Source organism: Amblyomma americanum, chromosome 6 (genome assembly GCF_052857255.1).
Source record: "Amblyomma americanum isolate KBUSLIRL-KWMA chromosome 6, ASM5285725v1, whole genome shotgun sequence".
NCBI lineage: Eukaryota > Metazoa > Arthropoda > Arachnida > Ixodida > Ixodidae > Amblyomma > Amblyomma americanum.
In genome coordinates, this window is record NC_135502.1 from 65,067,919 (window position 1) to 65,092,440 (window position 24,522).

Below are 24,522 nucleotides of genomic sequence, written 5' to 3' on the forward strand. Positions count from 1 at the left end.
CCAGAGGTGCCATCTTTCTTTGTGACGAGGACAACAGCTGATACCCAGGGGCTCGTGGACGGTTGTATGACGTCGTCCTGGAGCATTTGTGTAAGTTGGCGACGAATGGCGTCTCGTTCTTTTGAAGAAACGCGATAAGGGCGCTGGCATAGTGGTCTTTGGTCGTCAGCAACGATAATTCGGCGCTTGGTAAGCGGCGTCTATCGCACCTTGGAAGCTGATGCAAAACAGTCGCGGAAGGGAGAGATGCTTTTTCACGCAGCGTGTATGACTGGCCAAGAGGGGCGTGTTAACGTCGGTCGGAATGGCTATAGCCGTTGCATCGTCGATGTGTGACGCGGTAGAAAAAGAGCACTGCCTGATACACTCTTCAAGCTCGTCAAAATAAGCGACGACCTCTGTCTTCGTAAAATGCTATGGTTCACGGGTAAAGTTGATGACTAAGATGTCGATGCGACCTGTTGACAAGTTCTACTAGGCCTCGAGCGACACAAACTTGCCGAGCGAGTAGCAGCGACACGTTCGCTTCAGCGATGCCAAGAGTGCCGGTGCTGTCATTACACTCGGATGTGACGAACCTGCTGGCTCGCGGAGGGATTGTTATGTGGTCGTCACATATGCGCAACCTTATTCTGCTGAGCTCGATGTTGGTGTCAACAGCTCGCTGGGCGGAAAAAGATACCATGAGCTCCCGAAGGTTGATGACCGCACCATACTCTTGAAGGAATTCCATGCCCAGAGTGAGATCTTTTGAACAGTCACGTAATACGGCAAAAGAGCCAGTGAAAGTAAGACCGCGGATCTGGATGCGACAGGTGCAGGCGGCGATCGGCGTCACTACATGGTCACCGGCTGTGCGGATCATGAGTCCACACCAAGGCGTCAGAACCTTACGGAGGGTAGTGGCGAGCTGCCTGCTCATCATAGAAAAATCAGTGCTGGTATCCACGAGTGCGGTCACTTCATGGCTGTCGGCGGTTACTAAAATTTCAGCAGCAACTAATCATGCGCAGCACGTCGGCGAGGTTGTCGGATTGAGTCGTCGCCGCTCGGGCCATCGCGTCAAATCGTCGGGTGGAGGCTGTGGACTCTGTGCAGTGGCGGCGGCCCTACACGCGGAGGACGCCGTCTTCAGTTTTCCCGGCGAGGGGACGTGCCTCTGAACAAACCAGAGGATGAGGGCCGACTAGGCGAAGCAAAGCGCCTCGGGGACGGGGATCGCGATTGGCGCCGCTGCGAGGTCGGGGGCCGCACCTGAGTGGCCAGGTACTCCTATATGTCCTGAGGTCTTTCACCACAGCGCGGTCGAGGTGCTCCTGGTGGGAATCTTCTCAAACCCATCCGCAGGTACGGGCAATTCCGCAGAATATGGCCGGGATCCCCACAGTGGTAGCAGGGCGGGTGATTGTTGGACGTTCGCTATACGAGCGCTTTGCTGAAAGGAGGGCACAGGTCCTGCTGCGGCTCGACGGGACGCATATAACGATGGGGTGGTCGTGGTTCGGCAACGGGGCGAAACGCTTGCGGCGCGGGGGCAGGTCGGCGAAGGGCATCGCTGTAGGACATCACGTGCGGCTCCGATAGTGGTGCTGGTGGTGGCTCCACCGCTCGCTGGATTTCGTCACGGAGGACATCGCCTGTAGAATGTATGCTTGCCGACGGAGCATCCAAGTGGGGGTGTCGTAGTTCTTCGCGGACAGTGTTCCGCACAAGCTCTCGCATCGCCTCATCCCCGGGGCCTGGCAAGGACGTGCAGTACTGAGCGGCCGCTACATTTGCCTGACAGCCGTATTGGGCAATCCGTTCTTGCAATGAACGTTCCATGCTCGTAGCTTCCTTGGCGAAGGCGACGACGGTTCTCGGAGGGTCGCGCATGATCGAGGCCAGCAAAGAGCTGCTCCTTTACTCCACGCATAAGGTGCCGCACCTTTGTAGCTTCAGACATGGCCGAGTGGGCCCGATTGAAGATGCGAGTCATGTCCTTAATAAGCATGGCCACGCTCACGTTGGACTGCTGTGACCTGGAGCGAAGGACAATCTCAGCATTTTCCTTTCACTCGCTCGAGCTGGATGTGGCGAGCAACTCATGGCGAAAAGCTGCCCAGTTGGAAAAGGACGCCTCATGGTTCTCGAACCATGTTTTTGCCGAATCTTGCAGTGCGAAATACACATTCATTAGCTTCCGCTCGGCGTCCCATTAGTTGAATGCAGCAACACTGTCAAAATTGGCCAAAAGATCTTCAACATCCTCGAACCGATCGCCGTGGAAGGATGGTGGCGACCGAGGTGCGAAAAGGGCGAACAGCGGGGCAGTGCCGGAGTACTGACCTGTCTGGCTGCCAGTGGTGGAAGTCATAGCTCGCACAGGCCTTGTAAGTGGCTCAAACTCGGGTTGCAGGCCTCGCATGCGACGGCTGGCTTTGTGGACAGGTGTGGCGTCCGCGCGTCGGGGAGAAGCGTCTAGGATATCGTCGGGGTCAGCGTACATGGGATGTTATCGAGCACGGCTCCAGCAAATGTCACCGACAAACGTAGCAGGAAGCACAGCCATTTACTGCGACGAGGCTTGCCGAACCGCCGCGCTCATTGAAGACAAAGAAGACGTTCGGCCACGCGCTGGGAGATAAGGTTCGCCCACCAGGTGGCGCCGGCAGAGAGACAAGAGTGTGATGATATAAAGGCGTAAATTGGTGAAAATGCGTTTTTAAAACAGGTTTTTATTTTCGCAATGCTTCAAAATGCCCTCTTAGGATACCTTCAGGAGTAGAACGTCCGATTCACCTAACTTGTAAACACGTAAAGCATTCTCTAAGCATTCCCACTGGCCACGCGAACAGGGAGTGCAGCAAAAAATATAAGAGGCAGCATACCACAACGAATAAAAAAAAATCTACCGACAAGAACCTAGGTTATTTTCACTCAGAATTAGTGCAGGTGGATGTTTGTTTCAGTTACATCACTAGGCATACGATAGAGATGAAAGTTACATCAGACAACTTGTAATCCTTTCGCGAAGTCTTCCGCACTCAGTGGCGGATACTTGCGGAATACTTGCTTGGAGCGGAGATTACGCTGAGCTAAGTCGATCTATCTTCCTTGCAGGAAGGAAGCTCAGAACAGCTGAGAAGTACGCACAGAGGAGGACTGAGATCACCGTACTAATAAAGAAGAGATCTACCCAATAATCCTAGGACGCGGAAGTACCGGAAGACCGAAGCTGCAGGCCCTAATTGGCACAAAATCGCTTGAACTTGCTCCTAAGAAAAAAAGGTGGCAGCGTCACTGGCGGTGCCTCCAGCAACCAGGGGCATGCAATACAGTGAAATTAATTAAAGCATTAGGTACGCGCGCAATTACAAATTACAGTCGCCGAAAAAGAGGCTTTGAGAGAATTTTTTTGTCTCAGTGCAACTAAATACAACGCCGTTGCTTCGGTTTTCATGATATAAGTTATGATATAAAAATATGCCTGCTTCTTGCTGTAATATTACTCTCCCGGTCGATGCTTAGGTGGCAGTTGTATATGCATAGCCTCTAAGTCCCATGAACGGAAAGAAGAGAAAATCACAAGATATCGCCGGGACAGGTACTGCGATAAAACGTAATGCTCCTAGGACATCAAACCAATGGCCAACCCACGGTACTTTTCTTTATGGACGCTGTCATTTCTCTGTAGCACGAAAAAGACATTCACTGCGAAGCATAGAGTAAGTGGTTATATCCAACAGGTCAACGCTCATCCCTCTGCACAGCTATGCTATCAGAGTTTCTTTGTGCGCAGAGATAGCAGGATGCCAATACTCGAACTCAACATGGGCAACGGGAAAACTCTAGGCGCAGGAGCACTCCACATGTCGTAATTCGCACTGTAACAACGGTCGCCATTTCCGGAGCAATCGCTCTAAAGCGGTTGTGTTGCAGATTCAGCAGTGCATATCTTCTTGCGATGTAGGCCAGCGAAAGGCTTCTTTAACGGTCATTTTCAGGTGCAAGTCATTTTCATACGCAAGCGCAAGGCGAAACACATACAGGAGACAGACCCTCCCTATATGTGCCTTCTGTATTCTTTCTGACCCGCACACTGGTATTTTTATTACATTTTTTAACGAAAGGTCAGGTGCACCAATGAGGAGGAGACAGCAGCATTGCCGGTTGCGGCGCTTCTGAACAATTAAGCTTCACATAAAACATGCGGCCTATGAGAATACAATCTGGGATTCAGGATAATTTTTAAATAGTTTTATGATGAATTCCTCTCAGGATGATTACACAGAAAATCTTTCCTCTTTAAAGAGCGATATGCCCATGGATACGGCGAAGTAAAGAAAAAACGAAAACAGATTGATATAATAAATTGCGCCCGTACCAAGCCACGCATTATAAACAGAAAAACGTTGCTGGCAATTTAAAAGCTTAACTTCGTGCGCATAGGGTGTAAGGAAAAGAGAAAACGTCACGGCATGCAAATATAACCAACACTCCATGTAGTATGTATGATCCTCATGTCATATTACCACTAAAAGTACGACCTACGTAGACGCTGGCGCAGCCCATGGCTATGGCCGGACAGGTGAGTAGAGCGCAACAGCGACGAAGTTGCTTAATATGTGAGAAGCTGTCAACATCGAGAGTTTACTGCGCAAATATTGTTTTCGCGCTTGTAAATACGAGAAGGAAATACAATATATTGCTATATTATCCGAAATTTTAAATCTCCACTCATACTCTCCAGGGCACTAATTTCCAAGGAGAGAGTTACAAGTGGCCAATTAAGACACGATTGCCCACGCAGAAGCGCGATGGACAAAAAACCGAGCGACGAACTTACTGCTTGTTTTTATAGATTTCCAACGCCGTCAAGTGAAAACGTTTAAATCATAACTGAATCATAAGAGGGCAGCGCGAAAAACGTCCCAGAACAGAGCAGAAGCAGAAAAGACGGCAGGCGCTGTTGAAAAGTGCCCAATAAGGAAAAAATACTTTCGACTAAAATTTGGTTTGGGTTAGTCGGTTCATACTTCAATCATGGGAGGTCAGCGCAGAAAGCGGCACAGAGAACAGCAGGAACACGGAAGACAGGGCGGGCAGGAAAGCGTATGTTTTCTAAAAGGCACATTATCGAATAAAAGTTGGGTTCCTCCCACCATAAAAAATCTTTTCGGGGAACAGAAATAAGGTAAAATCGCGTTTTACCTGAAAACTAAGGGCCCTACACATAAATAGTAAAACTGAATATACCATGCTACAAATAAATCAGGCCGCAGTTTGTTGATTGTTTCATTATTTCCACTGAGACAAGAAATACAGCCTTTTTGGCAGTGTTAATTACATCAAAATAGACTCTCAGGACTCGGACATAAAATGCCAGGGTACAACCCCTGTTTTGTTTTGGAAATGTCTAGCCTATGGATGTTTTCTAGAAACCTTCAGTTCGTTTTAGTTCGTAATGTTCGCCATAAAGATCGAAACACATCCCACTGTATAATAGTTTCCCTGTTGTTCCAAACAGGCATAAAGTATACGGGAAGCAGTTGCGGAAACGCATCAAAGGAATACAATTCTCTGTTTCTGCCGAACAGTTTGGTTGTTTTTATTGTTTTTTTTTCGTTTACAAGCGATGAACATCGTTTTCGGGTATTTTGCTTTTCCATTTGTGGTTGGTCATTGTTACTAAATGCGGTTGTGTTCATTTGTCAGTTTAGGCCATAAATTTCATTCATGGTAAATATTCCAGAATATGTCTATGGCTAACTTTTTTCGCGCGGCACTAATTTGATACCGCATGTTTCGATTTCTTCTACTCAGTCAGGCTACACAAGCAGTTTTAAACAAAGAATCTGCAATTCCTCTTTACCCAAGGGAAACAATATTTATAAAAACGGCATAGCTTTTCATCGATGTAATCTGGCATTGTGACTTCAATACTTCTACTTCTTTCACGTTTTCATGCATTCCTTTCTCTCATTCCTAAAGCTTTGTTTTGTCTTCCTTGCGCAGTTTAAAATAAATAAATCAGGCCTATGTTCTCCGGGTCATTGTAGGTCAGGCTGCATGATTCACTGCGTACCATCGTCTTTTAAACAAACAACAAGATGCGCTGAGAAAATTTGGCGCAACACCCCTAAAACAGGGCGCACGTCTGCGCATATAAAGGGCGTGTTCAAGAAGACAACAACGGAACAACACCGGGCCGGACATGTGCACTCACAGCAGAAGATTCTACACTTTATCTCCCTAAGCCAGTTGTCCAGGCTGTATGGCTCAAAATTAGGCGTCACCGCTGTCAAGTTCCTGAAGCCTATTCTCTGCACTTACAACGCTAAGCGCGGCTATGCAAACCAACACGCCGCTTTCATCGAACGATGACCATCCTTCGTGTGAGTTTCGCCTAAGAATGCTTCCTAACGGCCACTGCAAACCACACTTGTTACTCAGGTGAATATTAACTGTAAACAGCATGGCGCCATGCGGGCGCTTGCACATAGGCGGAACAGAGCACTTACCAGAGTTTACCATTCTAGAAGACAGCGAGAAGGCAGCACAAAGAAATGCTGCTCCTGAATGTGTTTCATTTTCTCGCAAAGAGTAGCAGAGTCTTACCATACGGCAGCGCGATTCATCGCACCCTTCAAGGAAGGTGCTAACCGTTAGGAAAATGTTTACTGAATGAATGGAGTGTTGCTACCCTCCACTCAATGTTACTTCAACATCCGGCCACTAGTTGTGGCCTGCTTGATTTATTTTCTGTATGTGAATAAATATTCTGCTATCCCTTCGTTAACCAAATTATTCCACTGGATCGGTGAGGCCAGTGCAGCCAATAGACAATTTCCCCATTTGTCTTGCACGCCGAAATAAAATAGATAGAAAGAGCGTTCAACAACATCCTTGCCGGTGCCTTTCCAATAACCTTGCGAGCATTCTAATCTTCTCCGGCTCAAGAATTCATATGCCTCGCAAACACTACTCAAGTTATTCGTCGCAAATTATATGCGTGCAAGTTTTGTTCCACGGTTCAATGACAGGCTGCGACTGCACGTTCATCACTTTGTTTTGAAGGGACCTGCTAGAGTTCTTGAGTGAATCGTAGGCTCCATAATTAAAACCTTCTCTCCTCCTCGCCTTAAATGATCCCTGGTGTTCTCTGAAAACGCGCTAGAAATTAAGCAGGTACTCTCGAAGAAAAGGGCGATCGATAGTTATCTTGTCAGGCACGACACACCCCGTTTTGTAGGAAGCCCTTACGGAAATTGTTTTAAACCATTCATATAACTGAACTTCCTTCTCCAAGGTCGCTTTTGGTCAAGCTTCTCTAATACATTTATCTTGGTTCTTCTGTCGATGCCTTCAGCTGCTTCCATCTTTACGGTAATGTACACCTCCAGGATAGAAATTGCTGTGCCGCTGAAAAAATATATTAGCATTGCGCATAAGCATTTGTGCGAACATAAATGAAAGGACAGATTGTAACTTGAGGCATTTTAAATTAAGAAAAAGAGCCATCCGCTCATCGAGATGAATTCACAGTCACAAAGTGCGGCCTAAAACCAGAATTCTCTTCATTGGCTTATCATTGAGCGATGATTACGAGCACCGTCCAGCCTAGCCCAAGAGGCGTGAATAGAGAGCGTAATCGTGATGAACATAGAAAATTTACTCTCAGTGAATGTGTGTTGGTACTTTCAAAAAACTCTCATTTTGGTTGGCTAGTTCGGAGACGTTCCTCCTTCTGACACTTTCTCACGCTGAAGAAACGCCCGCCTAGAGGCTCTATCCTTAGCCTGATTTCAGAGCAGCGTGCTACCTTCGGGTGTTCACGTAACGTTTTTATTTGAGGCGATATCACGATATTTCATTTTTAATTCATCAACAGCAGTTTTTTGAGCTCAAGGTTAACGCTGCCCATGCCGTAGCCTGCGACACGCGGCGTAAGCACAGAACAACCTTCAGCAGAAACAGCTACGCTTCACCTCTCTTTTTATGTTCATGCCTCTAGTTACGCGCTTCATTGTACTTTTAAAATACCTACTATATTCCGGAGCCGCGTTTTCTAAAAAGATGGTCGTGGTTAAAAGAAGGAGAGGTTTTGCTTCTCCACACAGACATTCGGTTTCCTTAGCAACCCGGAGACTTTCCAGTGTAGCATAACTTTAGAAATAATATACTTAAGTTAAGGTTCACAAGTGACTGCGCCTCTGTCTCTTGTATTTTCTGAATCAAAATTTCACTACACTCTAATCTCTCCCGTTTTCTGAGCTGCACGAAACGTCCTCCTGCCGTAGGACATCACAAAAAAATCATAAATAATCAATCTTACTTCAATTAGTCTTCATTGTCCCTTTATCTCCCCAAAAGAATTTATATTTTCTGGGATTCATCAATGTTCATGAAAATCGAACATCACGAGGGCATTTTTTGTGTTTTGCCTCCATCACAATGTTAACGCTGAAGCCAGGATTTTGCGGCCAGGACCCCGCTACTAAAGGGTTAGCCAGCCGTTTAAATGGAAAGCCACTGAGGAGGACGGGTTTTCCGAAATCAGTAATCCAATATGGTTATTACTTGAGTTCTGCTGCAAGGTTATAATTACATAGAGGCGCCAAGCTTATATACTTAAAAATTAACTAGTAGATTGACAAACCGATCAGCTTACTGTCCGTTCGCTACAACGTATTTACTAAGGTAATCGCTAATAGAGTCAGGACAACCTTATAATTTAATCAACCAAACTATCAGGCAGGCTTTCGTTAAAGGTATTCCACAATAGATCATATTCATACTATCAATCAGGCGAAAGAGAGATGCGCAGAATGTAACCAACCACTATATATAACTTTCATTGATTACCAGAAAGCATTTGACTCAGTGGAAACCTCAGCAGTCATACAGGCATTGCGGAATCAGGGAATAGAAGAGTTTTATGTGAATTTACTGGAAGATATATATAGCAGCTGCACAGCTACCATAGTCCTCCATAAAGTCAGCAGCAAAATTTCAATAAGGAAGGGCGTCAGGCAAGGAGACACGATCTCGCCAATGCTATTCACCGCCGGTTTACAGGAGGTCTTTCAAGGCCTGAATTGGGAACAGTTGGAGATAAGAGTTAATGGAGAATGCCTAAATATTCTGCGATTCGCTGATGACATTGCCTTGCTGAGTAACTCAGGAGATGAATTGCAAAGCACGATCAATTACTTAGACAGGCAGAGCAGAACAGTGGGTCTAAAAATTAACATGCAGAAAACCAAAGTAATGTTCAACTGTCTAGCAAAAGAACAGCAGGTCACAATTGGAAGCGAGGTGCTGGAAGTGGTAAAGGAATACTTAGGGCAAGTAGTGACAGCTGATCCGCATCATGAAAGGGAAATAACTAGAAGAGTAAGAATGAGGTGGAGCGCATATGGCAGGTTCTCTTAGATCATGAATGGCAGTTCACCAATATCTCTCAAGAGAAAAGTGTACAACATCTGTATCTTACCGGTACTAACCTACAGGGCAGAAACGTGGAGGCTAACGAAAAGGGTTCAGCTTAATTTAAGTGCAACGCAGAGAGCCATGGAAAGAAACGTGATTGGTGTAACGTTAGGAGTCAGGAAGCGGGAAGAGTAGGTGAGAGAACAGACGCGAGTTAATGACATCCTAGTCGAAATCAAGAAGAGCTGGGCTTGGGCACGGCATGTAATGCGAAGGCAAGATAACCGCTGGTCCTTAAGGATAACGAAGTAGATTCCAAAGGAAGGCAAGCGTAGTAGGGGACGGCAGAAGGTTAGGTGGGCGGATGAGATTAAGAAGTTTGCCGGCAAGGTGGTGGTGATGGTGGTGGTGGTGATGATGATGATGATGATGATGATGATGATGATGCAATATCAATAATAGCGTCCTGCAACTTTGGAATTTTTCCGCAAATATTCAGAAGCACATTGCTGTGCCAAAAAAGACGAGAGAATGCGTTACACTTTCGGCGTACTTTTGCTTAGCTCTTGTAGCAAGGAGATTAACCGCATAGGAAATTCCCATAATGCTTATGCTCTAACCTTAGCTATAATAATCAACTCATTTCAGCAGAAAAAAAAAGGCAGACGCCGACAAAAGGTTTTTGTCAAAACAGACGTTTCGGCTTCCATACGGAAGCCTTGTTGAACAAGGCTTCCGTATGGAAGCCGAAACGTCTGCTTTGACAAAAACCTTTGGTCGGTGTCTGCCTTTTTTTCTGTTGAAATGAGGTACTTACTACCCGACCAGACGAGATTTCGTCAGATCTTAGATTTCTTTCAGCTATAATAATCGTTCATGCGTGCGAAAAAATTCACGCCTTCAGTATATCTGAATAAAAAAAAAATATTTCCGACTGATGTTCTCAGCAGCAGTACAGAAAGCCATTAGCACCACTTTATTTATTCAATTAAAAGGTGGCGTGAAACATTCCACTGCAAAACTTTTTTACGGTCTTGTGTTTGCGCGCTTGTCCACTAAGAGACGTTCAATCCCTACGCCAAACAACACAGTAGCAATCGGAGTTGGTGGTTCTGGTGTGAATAACGTACATGTGGTATTAGCCGTACAGTGACTTCACGATAATTGCTCCGCATGAGTCATTCATTTCAATAATTCCCTCTCCACTAGAGATTCATAAGGTCCGCGTCCGGTAATAAATTTGTGGTGGTTTAGCTTTGGTTAACCCTGGTCGAAAGCGAAAATCTGCATCTCCCTGGCTACGTTTGTTGTCGAGCGACTAGCGGTTTCCATAGATAGCCATACTGACACACGCACACACACACACAGTAGTAGGCATTTTTTTTATTTGTTAAATATCTTGCTTTCTTCGAAACGACATTAAAGGTTCTCGCACAAGACAGTATATCTTTATTATAGCGTCGGTGATATTTACAACTGTATTATTGCTCGTTGCATGTGGAGATATGAAACCAAATCCGGTTCCGAACGACGCGTAAAGCCTGCAAATAATTTCAGGAAGCCAAATTGAAAAAGAAATTGGTTTTTTGAGCAAAGAAAATGGCGCAATATGAGACAGACGTTGTTTTCTTTTCCTAAAACCAACTTTCATTTTCCTTCGCTTTATGCGTGGTTCGAGTGTCCACCGAGATATATGAGACAGGCGTAATTTACATTCCTTAAAACCAAAGTTAATTTCTTTTTCCTTCCCTCACGGGCCCGGTTCTGGTGTCGACCGAGATATTTGAGACAGGCATCATTTCCTTGTTTGAACTCTAGGTACATTCAAGGTCAAACTTGCGGCCCCGCTGACGGCTCGAAAAGCTGGCGTAGTGAAGCTTTCCGCTTCAAAATTTCAAGAGTGATTTTGACGCCGATGTCCGCTCAGTTCTCGAGCCCTCAGTGTGCACGATGCGGGGGTCGTCGTCCAGTGCAGCCTTCAATCTCCTCAGGTTGCCCAGGAGTGCCTCACAGTCGGCAGAAAAATTCGGGCACGATACACGGAAATGGTTCACATCAGCCACTTCATCATGGCCACCTGATTCGGAGAACAATCGTATTTACAGCCCCACCTTTTTCATGTAGAATTTATGAGCGGAATATTCGTGTAATTTTACTTTTCAAAGAGCTGTACCAACTATCAGCTATCTCCAGCTAAATCTCTTAAAGCACTCCTTAGTCCAGGTGTGAAGCGTAAGTTTTCAGCTCACAGTGAAGCACTAGAGAGATATAAAAATCCTGTTGATTGTTTCAGCAAATAAGAAAGGTCGCATCAGTTTGGAGAATATTGCAAAGAATACCCACTGATTAGTAAAACTGATTCAAAATAGCCTGCTTCTGAGGAATTAGTCGTACATTTGGTGACTTCATTTCCACCCGCTGTAAATACCGCTCCAGTAAGAAATATATAACGACGTTGAAAAAACACATAAAAGGTTTGCACACAAAGTGTAATGGAATAATGTGGCTGTCAAAATCATTGTGACGACACAGGAATTTTCAAGGTACCTAAATGCCTGCTTGGAACGGTGTGCTTTGTTCTGGAGTTACGCTTCTTTCGTTGGCCCTAAAAACGGGGGCGCTGAAATTGTGGCAGATATAAAATTGCAGCGTAATTATGCATGCGGAAATCATTGTTGTACAAACAAAAAAGCGTATTACAACAAGGGGCTTCCGCCCTATTTTGAAAATTCTTTCGTCGTTAATTTTCATACGAGGTGCTCGAGTATTTATTTTTCAGAATAATACGTTTTCTGCATTCTTTATAAGATAGACAAATTTACGTTCACGTTCAGAGTATAACATTGGTGGGCAAATAAAACATTCATGTTTTTATGACATTCCCAAAACCTTTATCCTCCTGCCGGAAGTGCAAATGCAAACGAAGCTGATTCCACACTGGAGTTTTATATTCAGGTTTTTGCTATATCGCTTTTAACACAAAGCGCTCGTGCCTCCCAGTGAAAGGAATAAAAATTCGCTATTTCTCTGACAGGAAATTTTTTAACCTGGTAATCTTTTATAGCAGTAGATAAAAGAGAGGAAGCCACAATAATCACGAACTTGGACAACATCAAATCTTTTTTCAGCATGCATTTAAGGGCACAGGTAACGGCGTTTAGTTTTATGCAAGTTTTTTTTATAGGTTTTTTCAAGAAAACTGTGCTTTGCAGCTTGCTGTAAGGAGATTGTGCCACTTTTTATTTGCTTAAAAAAATAAAAAAATTGCCTGAGACTGCCTAAGCGCTAGCTATGCTGTTTCTTTTTTGGTTCTGCAATCATCGTCAACTGACGGGCATGCCCGACGCGCTAAGATTTTAGAAAACGTTAGGCGCCCACATATAGTCCAACGATGAATCATTCTGCGCAAAATTTTTCTTTTATTTTAGCGAATTTTAAACAGAAGTACATCAAAAATTTTGTCGCTGCAAAATAAGTTCAATGGACGTCCTTCTGTGTACACTGGCCTTGCCGATAATTTTTGTTGATCGATATATGCATTGCAGATTGATAATATACTTTTCCAACGGTAGCTGCATGAAATTTCCGAAACGCAAACAGAAGCGACTTATCTCAAACGCCGCATCCATTTTACTGGGTAACAAGTACCATGCACCAGCAAATAATCTCCGCTATTCGAGCTCAGAATGGTAAAAAATATCCTGGTCTTAATGCAAGTCTCCAGTCTACAAGTAATTGCGATGTTTATTACTGATCGCACGAAGCTTACATCATACTTACATTTTTCCTAATTGAAGACATTCTACCTTAGGACTGAAACACATATCGGCGTCAATTCAAAAATGTAGTAGCGGAAAACGGAATTGGCATGTATGGAATGATATTTCCTAAGGTTAAGGAAACTTTCCAGCTACATCTGTGATATTTAATTACATACACTGCCATAATGTAATTGGAAAATTGGAGCACCTTCATGGCTTCAGTATATATTCTTCATATATGGCTTCTTTTGAGCGATTGTGGTCGTTTTCGGCGATGATTACGTATATCATGTGTATCCGAAGAGGGAAAGGCGGAAAGGAATGAGGGAAAAGCAAGCCTGTAGTCACATAAGAGGATGGTAAGGTTATATAGATGTCTTAAACAGCTCTTTGCCATGGAAGAGTTCGTGTTCTCTGCAGTGAACTGTAGCTCCTCCTCTTTATCCTGTAGTTCAAACTTTTCCTTCGAGCAGCAGTTGTCAATATATATTCTGACAAAACACGGGTCATCAGATAGTATGTACGTAAAAGCTTCTTCTACATACCGTGTGTCAAGAAAACAGCGGCGATCCTCCAGCGTAATGGCTGAAAAAGTGTTTGCTTGGCCAGATAATAAGTGGCGATTGCCGTGAAAGCAACGCAAACCGCCAATTAATAAATGTTTCTAAAAAAACTGTTCGAGCTATTTATTTCGATGCAGGCTATCTGCAAAGACTGTGAGATAGTAAACAAATTTTTATTTAATATTTTTTTCAGAAGCAATTTTGAGAAGATAGAAGACGAGAGGTGGTTGAACACTGACTCGAAGTCACCCATTCTCACTCTTCTTTTTTTACACAACTTCCTCAAAGTCGCATTAAATATTTTTATAACAGCGCTAGATAGTGACGGTTTATTGGCACCAATATTTGCATACAAGCCTTATGGGGTATTTAGTAGGTGGTATGCAATCAAACTCACACGAACTCGCGACACTGGCGGCGGAAGGGTGAAGGGCCTATTCCCACATGCAAATCGAGAACAAACTACGAGTAGCTGTGACTTCTGTCCAAGGAGCAGGTCGACAATGCAATTTTTCACATTAGCAAGGCGACCTGCGGTCGCTGAGGACCTGCATAACAAGATAAAAAGAGAAAGATGCAACAGTAGGAATGAATGTACTGTCGGGAAGACAATGCCCACGGTTGAGCTAAATGTGCCCAAATTTGTTGACAATATAAATAAAGTAGCCAACAACAGTTGCATCACTGTGGTGTTTTCAGCATCCCGAAAATTTGCTGGGCGATTTCCCCGAGTCAGAAGACGCTCGTCGATGTAAGGGCGGGACGAAGCATGCCAAAAAGTCTGTAAAATGTGCCGCGGCCCTCGTCTACAAAATAACGCTGAAGTACAGACGAGTCTCCATAGGGCAGAGGGACGCTGTTTTATTAACGCGAAAGCGTAAAAGGCCCTGTTACGCAAAAAATCCGGCGTCGGCTTTGTCGGCGTTGTGAGCGATAAATGGGTGGTGTAGGGAGGTCTAGGCAGCCACTCCCAGAGAAGCAACGCAGCTCGGCAGCCTAGGCCATGTGACCCTATGGGGTCATCATAACCTACCTAACGGATTGTGGAAAACTAACTTCACTGGGAGGTGGCAGTTAATGTAATGGTTGAACCAAGATGTTGCTCAGGAAGAGCAACTTGGGTCGCACAAGACCCACAGGTGGCAGCACCTGCCGTCGCGGAGCAGTGACGCATCCCTTAACCGCTGCTCTATTGCGCAATGAGATATGAGGACTCCCAGGGACGCATGAATGTAAAGTTGAAAATGACCAATGCCGCAATATATGGGCATTAAGTCATTAACACTATCGCGCCATATACTTAATGCGAAGTCTATGTGTCCCTTCCAATTTTTAACCACACAAAGGAGCATGCACTATCGATAAAAATAGACAAGAATCGAACTTCCCGCTCATGACATTTCATGCAAAGGATGCGAGCGACGACTCGATAATTTCAAGGCTATAGGCCGTAGCAGGAGCACAGTAGCACGGGAGCTGTTGGAAGCACCCACATCAAGAGAACCAGTCATGTACACGTCAGTGATACTTCAGTTACCATGCATATTTTGGAAAGAAAATTTTTTCAGCGTTTCACATGACATACGCACTGGCTTGACTTGCATCCCTCCTTTCAAGGCGTGTTTTTTTATTATTGCCTATATAAGCTTTTACTTTCACGATAATAAATTGCGTTTCATGTTTGCGCCAGACCCGTATACCTCGTCTGCTCTATATATCTATTGTGTTAAAGTAATTTGTTGTCAATTTGAAGCACTTTACTTGAATTCCCGCGATGCTAAAATGCGTGAGTGTTGAATGGTAATCTAATCCGACATGCTAATTATATCTCACATACACACCCAGCAACGCTGGCTAATTATATGTGTACTACATTCTTGGGCACTACTCAGAAATCGCTCTAATGCCCCGGCGTCTATCAAATTACTTCTTGAAAAAGTACGCTTAATTGTCTATTAAGCTAGATCAATCTAGAATTCTTGCAGGACGACCAAGTTACTCAACTAGACTTTCAACAAAACATACCGGTGAAGGAGAACAAGCCTTCAAGCAGATCAAGCATCGAAACTATCTTGGCGTTCAGTGTATTCATCCCGGCTCAAAATTTTCAGTTCACTATTTTTCTTTCATAAAATATTCCGCCACCCTTTCCAGTGCGAAGAACTCACACACAGTTGGATTTAAATTATTTCAGACAGTAGTGTTTTCTCTCTTTTCAATTTCACACATTTATTAAATGAAAACACTTACATTCTCATGTTACTTTTACTTAAGATCATTGATTGTTTTCCAACACCTTAAATATTGCATGCGCACAAATATCTTTAGATTTGTATTTTAGTGCGCATTAATTCAGTTTAACGCTGCGCTCTTAAGTATTTCCTTTCTAATGTCTCCGGCCCTGTCTATGCATTAAACACATATGAAAATACTAAACAAGCTTGGAAGTTATATGCATCTTGAGTAAATTTCACAAGTTAAACCATTATATATGCATGTAAACAATTATATTAAAGCTGTAAACAACGTCTTATACATAAAATAAAATGCGTATTATGGAAATATTCTTGCACGCAGTATGAGGTAACTTCTTCTGTTCGGTCATCGCAGGAAAAAATATTGTGCATACACGAAAACATGACTGCAGGTGCGGCAGAGTTCATTGTGCACGCAATAAGCCTGACTATAAATCCAACGACGGTATACATCAGAAGAGGTAGTTTTGGAAAGCATGTTTTCAAACGAATACTTAAAGAAAATATGAACTCGTTTACTTCCATTAGGCCAACGTAGAGACTAGTAGAAGTCTTGCAACAGTGATGTCAATGTGCAAACTGTAAAAAACGTGTTTCCGGTGCTAGCAACTAGCCTTCATCACTGCCCATTTTGGTTAAAATCATCAGCTACAACAAGTACGTGAGATCACGGAAGACCCGTTGATCTATGCAGACCCGTTGATCTATGCTTTAAGACATGCACTTCATCGCTTCGAGCGAGTTATTGGCCTTTGTTTTTCCATGATTCAACAAACTAAACAAAAAAAAGATATATTTTTATTGAGCAGTAGGCCAAAAACATGCAGCGGATTTTCCATGCGTTTCCGAAAAGCCGCTTGTCTTAAAGGACATATATGCCCTCCCTGTTTTCTGCGACTCGTGTCCAAAGAGGCTGCTGTCTGAGTTAATGTATTGTATCATAAAACGCGCCCTGCAAATACATGGATAAAATCCCAAGCGCTCCATATATTCCAGCGCCTTTAACCATGGCTATGATGTCAGCTGCATGAGCCTGTAAAAACACCAGCCATGAGAAGTAAATCTGGTGACCATACTGGCGTCAACGTGCCTATTTATTTCCTTGTTAGGCACGCTACATCCTACCTCTCACAACACTCGCGATGACGATGCCATGCTACTGCGACCGCACACAAAGCGCTACATGCATCTAATACAGTTTTACGAGGAGAGAAAAAGCTTATATTGAACAAAATAACAGTCACATCTTAGCAGAGACGAAAGCGGAGGCTATAACATGAGCAATCGTGAGCTGTGTGGTTGTAATAGTTTATCCAGCATGCTGACCTTACAACTTAAGTCGTAATGTACAGGCACTTTAAGGCTAAGATATAACTTTTTACCACACCGTATAATGCGACAGCAAGAGAATATAGCGCAGAGTAGGACACGACACAAGAAGAAACGAACAACACGAGCGCTAAAATGTGTATAATACGCATTATACGCTATAATGCGTATAATGTGTACTCGTATATGGCTGAAATGTGAACCTCCGCTGCGTTCAATAAAGTTGTTGACATGTAGTCATGCTGGAATGAAAAGCGAACATGCATAAATCGTATTTTTTTTCTTTTATACCAAGAAATTTCCTTGCAACCAGTCGTCGGGTTTATTCTTCGCTAGGCCCTATGCACAGAAACATGAATGGCGCTAGTTTTACACTGCAACTGCAAGGGAAGCGGCTGGAAGCGATGCACAGGTTTTTCGTTACCGCTACAGCGTTTATATTGGACATTTCGATAAAAAAAGAGGTCTAGCTGCAAAACAATAATTAAACTTAATTTTAGACTCACGCCACTTTAACTACCAGACGAAAAAACCATAACATATTGCGAGGACTCATAGGAATACAAAACATTTTTATCACTTCTATAATAGCATAATATTTTCAACATGGAGAAATAAAACTCTGAGTAAGCAGCCATCAAAACTGCGGTTTCGTATACCTTAGGTTTCTCTCTTTCAGAATTGCAGAAGAGGCGGGCAGGCAGAAGCCTGGAAGGTAATACAGCGGGACAACGAGTCTTCAATGACTCCTGAATGACTGGAACTCTCAAATGTGATCATTAAAGTTATCTGTGTACTGTTAACCCTTAACCTGGCCAGGTACAAAAATGGACAAGTGCATTGTGCGCTCGCATCTGCGCAATATATTCTGGTTTCCGAGATAGCAGATTTGTTAAAAAAAACTCTCTGGTGACATTAGGGGACCGGATATGTTTAGTCAATTTCAACAGCTGTAAGGCATTTTCTTTTACACAGCAAGCACAGCGTTCTACTTTAGTTTAGAACGAGCACCAGTGCGTTTGGAATGATGTTGCTTTTCACGAATTTCTTTTCATATACAGTGTAAACTCAAATAAGATATCTTATTTTGTACTTATTTATTATTACTGTTGCTACTAGCATTAGTCTTTTGCCTATGAAAGCTGTCAGTGCAAGTATATTTTATTGATTAAAATCACACATTTTACATGCGAGTCAAAGGTTCGCAACCAGTACAGCGCGCTAAATTTTAATTCTAAATGAATATTTATAATCCTGAAAAGCCTTTTTTAAACCGTTTGAGCAAACTCACTGAAACTTTAGAGCCCAAAGTTTCCTCATTCATCTCATAAGATCAAGTTGTAGGTCGCATCTCTGAGTTAAAGTTCCTTTTAGTTTCCTAACTGCACGGTCGACCACAAACATGGAATGTCTTTCAGCGCAATAAATCCTTCATTTAATTACACTACCCTCCTTACACGAATAGATCCCGCTAGCTAATGGACTCAGAGTTTCTGGCAACCCTTGTACAGAAACTCAGCCAACGTTTTTCATTTCTTTTTTGAAGCCCAACGCACTTTAAATCGCCAACTGAGTTAGGCGTAACACATCATTAGGTCCGGCTACAGTTAATTTAAAAAACATGTTGCGAAACGAAGAATTCAATTAGCGCTTATCGTTAACACATATTTAGCTCGTGAAAGCACACAACACTCTCTACACACTCCATCTGAGTGATTCGCCAAGTATATAATAAGAAGGATAACTGTAATTTTAATCTGAGTGACTCACACTGCGAGTGATGCAGTTTAAAAGAATTTTCTACCGCAGAAGAGCCTAAGAATTTTAGTGCGGAAAATTATTTAAACTGGCATTTATTTGCAGCAGGTGCACACAGGAAAGAGACCAGTCAGTACATCGAGGCACCCTTTTCTTTCCAGTGTATAAATGCTCTGCAGCCACTTTGTCCATGTATTTTCTAAGAGTGGGTGCACAAAAATTGTGTGCTCAATTCGCTCCGGACGATAGATGGAATGCTGGTACATGCATCCGCGTAGAAATCTTGGTGTGTGCATAAATTAACAAATAGACGACTTTAACGAAAATGTTGTATCGTAGGAGAATGCTGCCCCACAATGAAATTAAGCAACACTAAACCAAAGGTGTCTTGGTGTGAACTGTATAGCGCACCATTTTTTTAAGAATATCGTACTGCATCATTAAACGCATACGCGTCAAAGCCTAGAAGGCTGGAAGGTTGGTATGCAGAAGAAGGGCTACAGTTTTTACACTGCCGACTGCTTTATACTGCTGCTATAAACTTTGAAAATGTGGTATACTGGCTGGAGAAATTTCCTAAAAATGGGCACCTTGGGAATGGACTTGCCCGTGTGTATTGCCGAGTCATCACCAGAAGAATGCGGAACTCTTGCCACCGAAATTGTTTCAGAACGACCCGCTCACATATGTACAGGAAGGGTTTCACAACCAAAAAGTACACTTTTTGTAATTTCTGTATTTTGAACTTGGCTGGAGCTTAAAGACTCTCTAGAAAGTTCACAAAATGCTGGAAACACAGCCTTAGCGGTCAAATCCTGTTTCTGGTCTGCCACAGATAAAACACGATATGTTTCAGAACAAACCGTAGTAGTAAAAATAGAAAGCATCTGCAGTAGGCTGAGAACAGTGGCCGTTAGGCCTGCCCGAAGAAAAAATATCGCTCCCTGTTCAGAGCCATTTGAAGCCAGCCTCTCGGTGATCGCATGGAGGGCAGGAACAGTTGCTGAGCGTGGCGTTTCCTGATAAGAACATCAAGACGAAGAAAATTTTGGACGCTGCACTTTGGGCCACTGTTTTGCGACCATCTAAGAAAAAGCGAGAGCACAGGTAGGACATGGAAAGAAAAATGTTGCGATCTGACCTTGAACGCTGTCTTTACCATTCGGCCGATAGCGCAGGAAGCATAGCTGCCCCTTTTTCGGCCATTACACGAAGAAGTTGGAATGGCCTCCCAGCTACGCGCCACGGATAGGCACTTTCCTTTAATACCTCAAACAAAGGACGGTCACCTGTGTTACGTCCTTTAGGTCCTCAGTTTTACAGAGGTTTTCCTCGAAACAGTTCCCTCCCTGAGTTCACTAATTAACTCTTTGCTCTATCCTCCTGAGGCACGGGAGATGGTTTGGTACCGTAATAAGCTTTCTCAGCTACTGTTAGCCCATGTGCTGATATATCTGTTGAATATGGATTATGGATTCAGTCGCATCGTTTTCTATCTCTTGAGGAGCTCTCATATAGCTGGGAGGCAGTGTGAACAGATTTTAGGCGGCAGGTATAATATATATTAATAAGCAAACCTATTCAGGACAGTTTCAACATGCGGTAAATCACCTTTTAACACCTATTAACACTCGAAACAATGAGTCAACACTTATAACCACGCTTTCCGACGAGTAGTGGCACTTATTTTCCTGATTACTTTATTTATTCTCATGTAGAGAAATCTAAATACCGCAAAGATTATTTCAATGATGTTTTGAAACCAAATCAATCATATGTAAGACGTATTAAAAAGTTGCTGATGCAGTTTGCAATGTTGGTCTCAGGAAGAAGTATTATTATCGTACGAGGTCGCAAAATGGCGTAATAAGAAGTTTCAAATATAATGCCGTGCAGAATACAGGTACAGTTTTGGTCAAATGTCTTAAAGCCAAAAGCTTTTCGCTTCAGCCGCATAACAGAGCCATTATGGTACTATTCAATACCAATTTTCCTTGAAATGCAATCACAAGCTGTCTCCTTGCGGTAGACAAGCTTCCTACTTTGCTTGTGCTTTGAATGATCCGCCACACGAAGCATTCTAGGGACCTTCATTTCGCTGCAGCTGAATTCTGTGGCCTTAAGACTTTTGATCAGGACTGCACCTGTAAATTGCTCCGCTGCAGTCACATATAATTGATACCGCTATAGAAAAGGGCCTCAGTAAAGCAGGTTCCTTCCCTCTTTCTCTTCTTCTCCTTCGTAGTCAGCTCAGACAACGTCGAACAGTGCCGATTACAGAGTACCGAATTTATTTACAATTATTTACAAGTGCAGTTACAAAATTTCCCCTTCAGGGTGCGGCCTTTCTTCACGACGTCCAATATCGTTCCGAAGCCTTTTCTTGTCTACCATCCGCAGCGGGCTCTTGGTAGCTGTCTCCATTCTTTCTTGTTTTTCAAATTTCGTGCGAAGGGAAACAGTCCTGGCTGGTCTCCGTCACCCGGCGGCCCTTATGTAGGCGCCCGCTGCTCCCAGGCGTGAACCGCGGCCAGATGGGATGGCACCCATAGGGTCGGCGTGCTTTGTAGGAGCCAGCTTCTCACCTCGACTCTTCGCCGTCTTGTAGGCGCTGGCCTGCCGTCTCCTACTCCGCTACGCGTCGTTCTGGGGTGCCTTTCGTCCGCCGACGCTGAGCCGCATGCATCACACACCCAGACACAAATATGCCGGTCGTTTCTTCTTCCCTGTTTCTCGGTGGCAACACGCCCGCGCGCCCGGTAGCCCGACCTAGAAAAAACTACAAGGGTTGAAGCGGTCACAGCACCTGTTTCACTGTTCCTCTTCTCACGGACAACTATACTGCGTCATTGTCTTACTCATTAAGGCTAAAACAATACTTTGTTGCACTTTCTGGAAACTGCACACTTCCTGTCACGCATGTTAGCAGATAAGACGCACTTCAATAACATTTCCTTATTCCGCAAGTAAACATTTGGTTTACTTCGTTCGGGCATACAGCGCCCACGGCGTTAGTCAATACGAGAAAATTTGTTACAACTATTTACACCAATTCTTACAAAAAGCAATGTTCTCTTGCCACCCCTTAAGTTAAAAACATTTAATGATCCCGTCTAGGCTGTTTGCATGACTAGAAGGTTCATATAGAACTTTGCTCAGGTGACTGAAGCGACCTCAGTGCACCACAGAGTAACACTTGGTCGTATAGGGACAAAGGATTCTGGCAGCTTTCGCTTAAGGGCACTACTAGGGTTTGGAATAGGTCTCATATTCTGCCTTTATTTCTAAACGGTAATAAAGCTTTCTCTTGCGCTTGTTAGTGAATATCTTAAAAAGGTGGAAGCGTGCATGGAAACATAAACTGGGTGTAAAAAAACACGAACACGCACTGTTCCTTATTCACAAGGTCGAATTATCACACCAATAAAAGAGATGTGAAGACGTGCAACTAGGCTGCAAATTCACTCACTGGCAACACTGTTTTTCTTAGCGCTAAATGGCGCACTGCACGCCGAGGGCGCCTCCACGTGCCTCCGAAGTCGAGGTAAGTAGATGTTTGTTGGCGCTTGAGCCCTGGCCTGCTATAAACAAGCAGGTGCCGCAGCCCAAAGTCACTTCTCTCTAGCACATAAAAAGTACGGTTCAGCCTTGAGCTGCGTAGAAAGAGTAAAATACACGAGTCCAGTATTTACTATTGCAATGACCAACACAGTATATTTTACTGCGCCACGGCACCGCTCACACACACAAACACTTGTTTATGGCGAGGTGAAGGTGGGGTAGGTGTCATCATTTTATTGTTGTCAGGAGGCGAGAGGGGGGGGGGGGTGTAGTTGTAAAAGGTTGGAGCTAAAAAAAGACTCAATATTAAAAACGTGGCGTATAAGGCACAGGATGAGCATGAAGCGAAAATTGGTCATCTTGGAGGGAAGTTTACTATTGGTTTCGTACACCGTGTCAGCAATAAGATCGCTTCAGAAAGTGAACCAGAAACACAGAACCTTCTTTGAATATTTCTTGAGGCTTATAATACTACGTAGCAGTATTGATCATGTGATCTATGACAGAATATTCATGCGTAAATAACAAGGCGGTAGCGAGGAAAATTCGTACCAAGCTGGAGAGACTTCGCTACTGTGGGAGATTTAAAAAAAGCGGGAAATACTGACTTCATTCATTCGATTTTGCGCTGGATTTCTCTGCCCTTCACGCGCTATTAATCTGTCTCTCGAAGGACAAAACGCTCAGTGTTTTGATTTCTTTCAAGGACCTTTCTATCGTTTCCCTGAAAAATTGAACCACTCAACGCATTTCCCGCTTTTTTTGAATATGTAAAAAAAATTTTGAAGAAAGGGAAAGGCGTAACGTTTGCAAGGTCAACCTCAAAGAAATGGTGAAAAATTCTTCGTACAAATAATGCGAAGGAACCAGCCTTCATTTGCATTCAGTGGCACAACTGTTTTGTGGTGTTAAGACAAGCTCGAAACCTTGGTATGCGCTCTGCGCTAGTGACCGGTAAGTCTTGTTAATTAAGTAATTTTAGCAGACACCATCGCAGTATAAGCTAATACTCCGGACGAACGGTGAGGCAAGGAAGCTGAGATTAATAAAAAAGAAAATGAAAATTATTTTAGACCCTTGGATTTTTCTAGCGCGATTTTGTTTTTATTCCACGCAGTCTAAAGAGGCGTGTATTGAATGCTATAGTGGTCTATTCGAGGAAGCAGCAGTCCGTACACAAACCAAGTGAAAAAGTTGAAAGTCTTTTTCTTCTTGCACCGGTTCCCATAGGTGAACCTACAACCCGGAGAAAAACGTTTTTGCGCTTTTCTTTTTGTGATTTCAGGGCACCTGGGAAGGGGCACAATGGTGCAAGGTTAGGTTAGAGCAGACTGAAGGTGCCACTGGGTTTGCTGTGTCCTCTGGCCATGTTTAATGGCTGGGCGCCCGTGTGCTGTGCGATGTCAGTGCACGTTAAAGATCCCCAGGTGGTCGAAATTATTCCGGAGCCCTCCACTACGGCACCTATTATTCCTTTCTTCTTTCACTCCCTCCTTTATCCCTTCCCTTACGGCGCGGTTCAGGTGTCCAAAGATATATGAGACAGATACTGCGCCATTTCCTTTCCCCAAAAAACCAATTATTATTATTATTATTTTCTTTTTGTCAACGGCGATATTGATAAGCTTTCGCTGGCTGCAAGTCCGTCATGATCGTAGCTGCTCATTATCGGTATTGCTCGTCATATTCCCTTAGAGGCCATCTCCCTTCGCATACAATGCCTGGCTTTGTTGACAGTTTCTGCGGCAGCTTACTGCAGGTTCCTCTAGAGTCTTAATTTTATTTACTGTTAAACAGCTAACACTGGGGCCTGAAGGCTGCGATTGTTATACAAAATGAACCTTTGTGTAGCTTTGTCGCTTTAAAGATAGTTTATGTAGG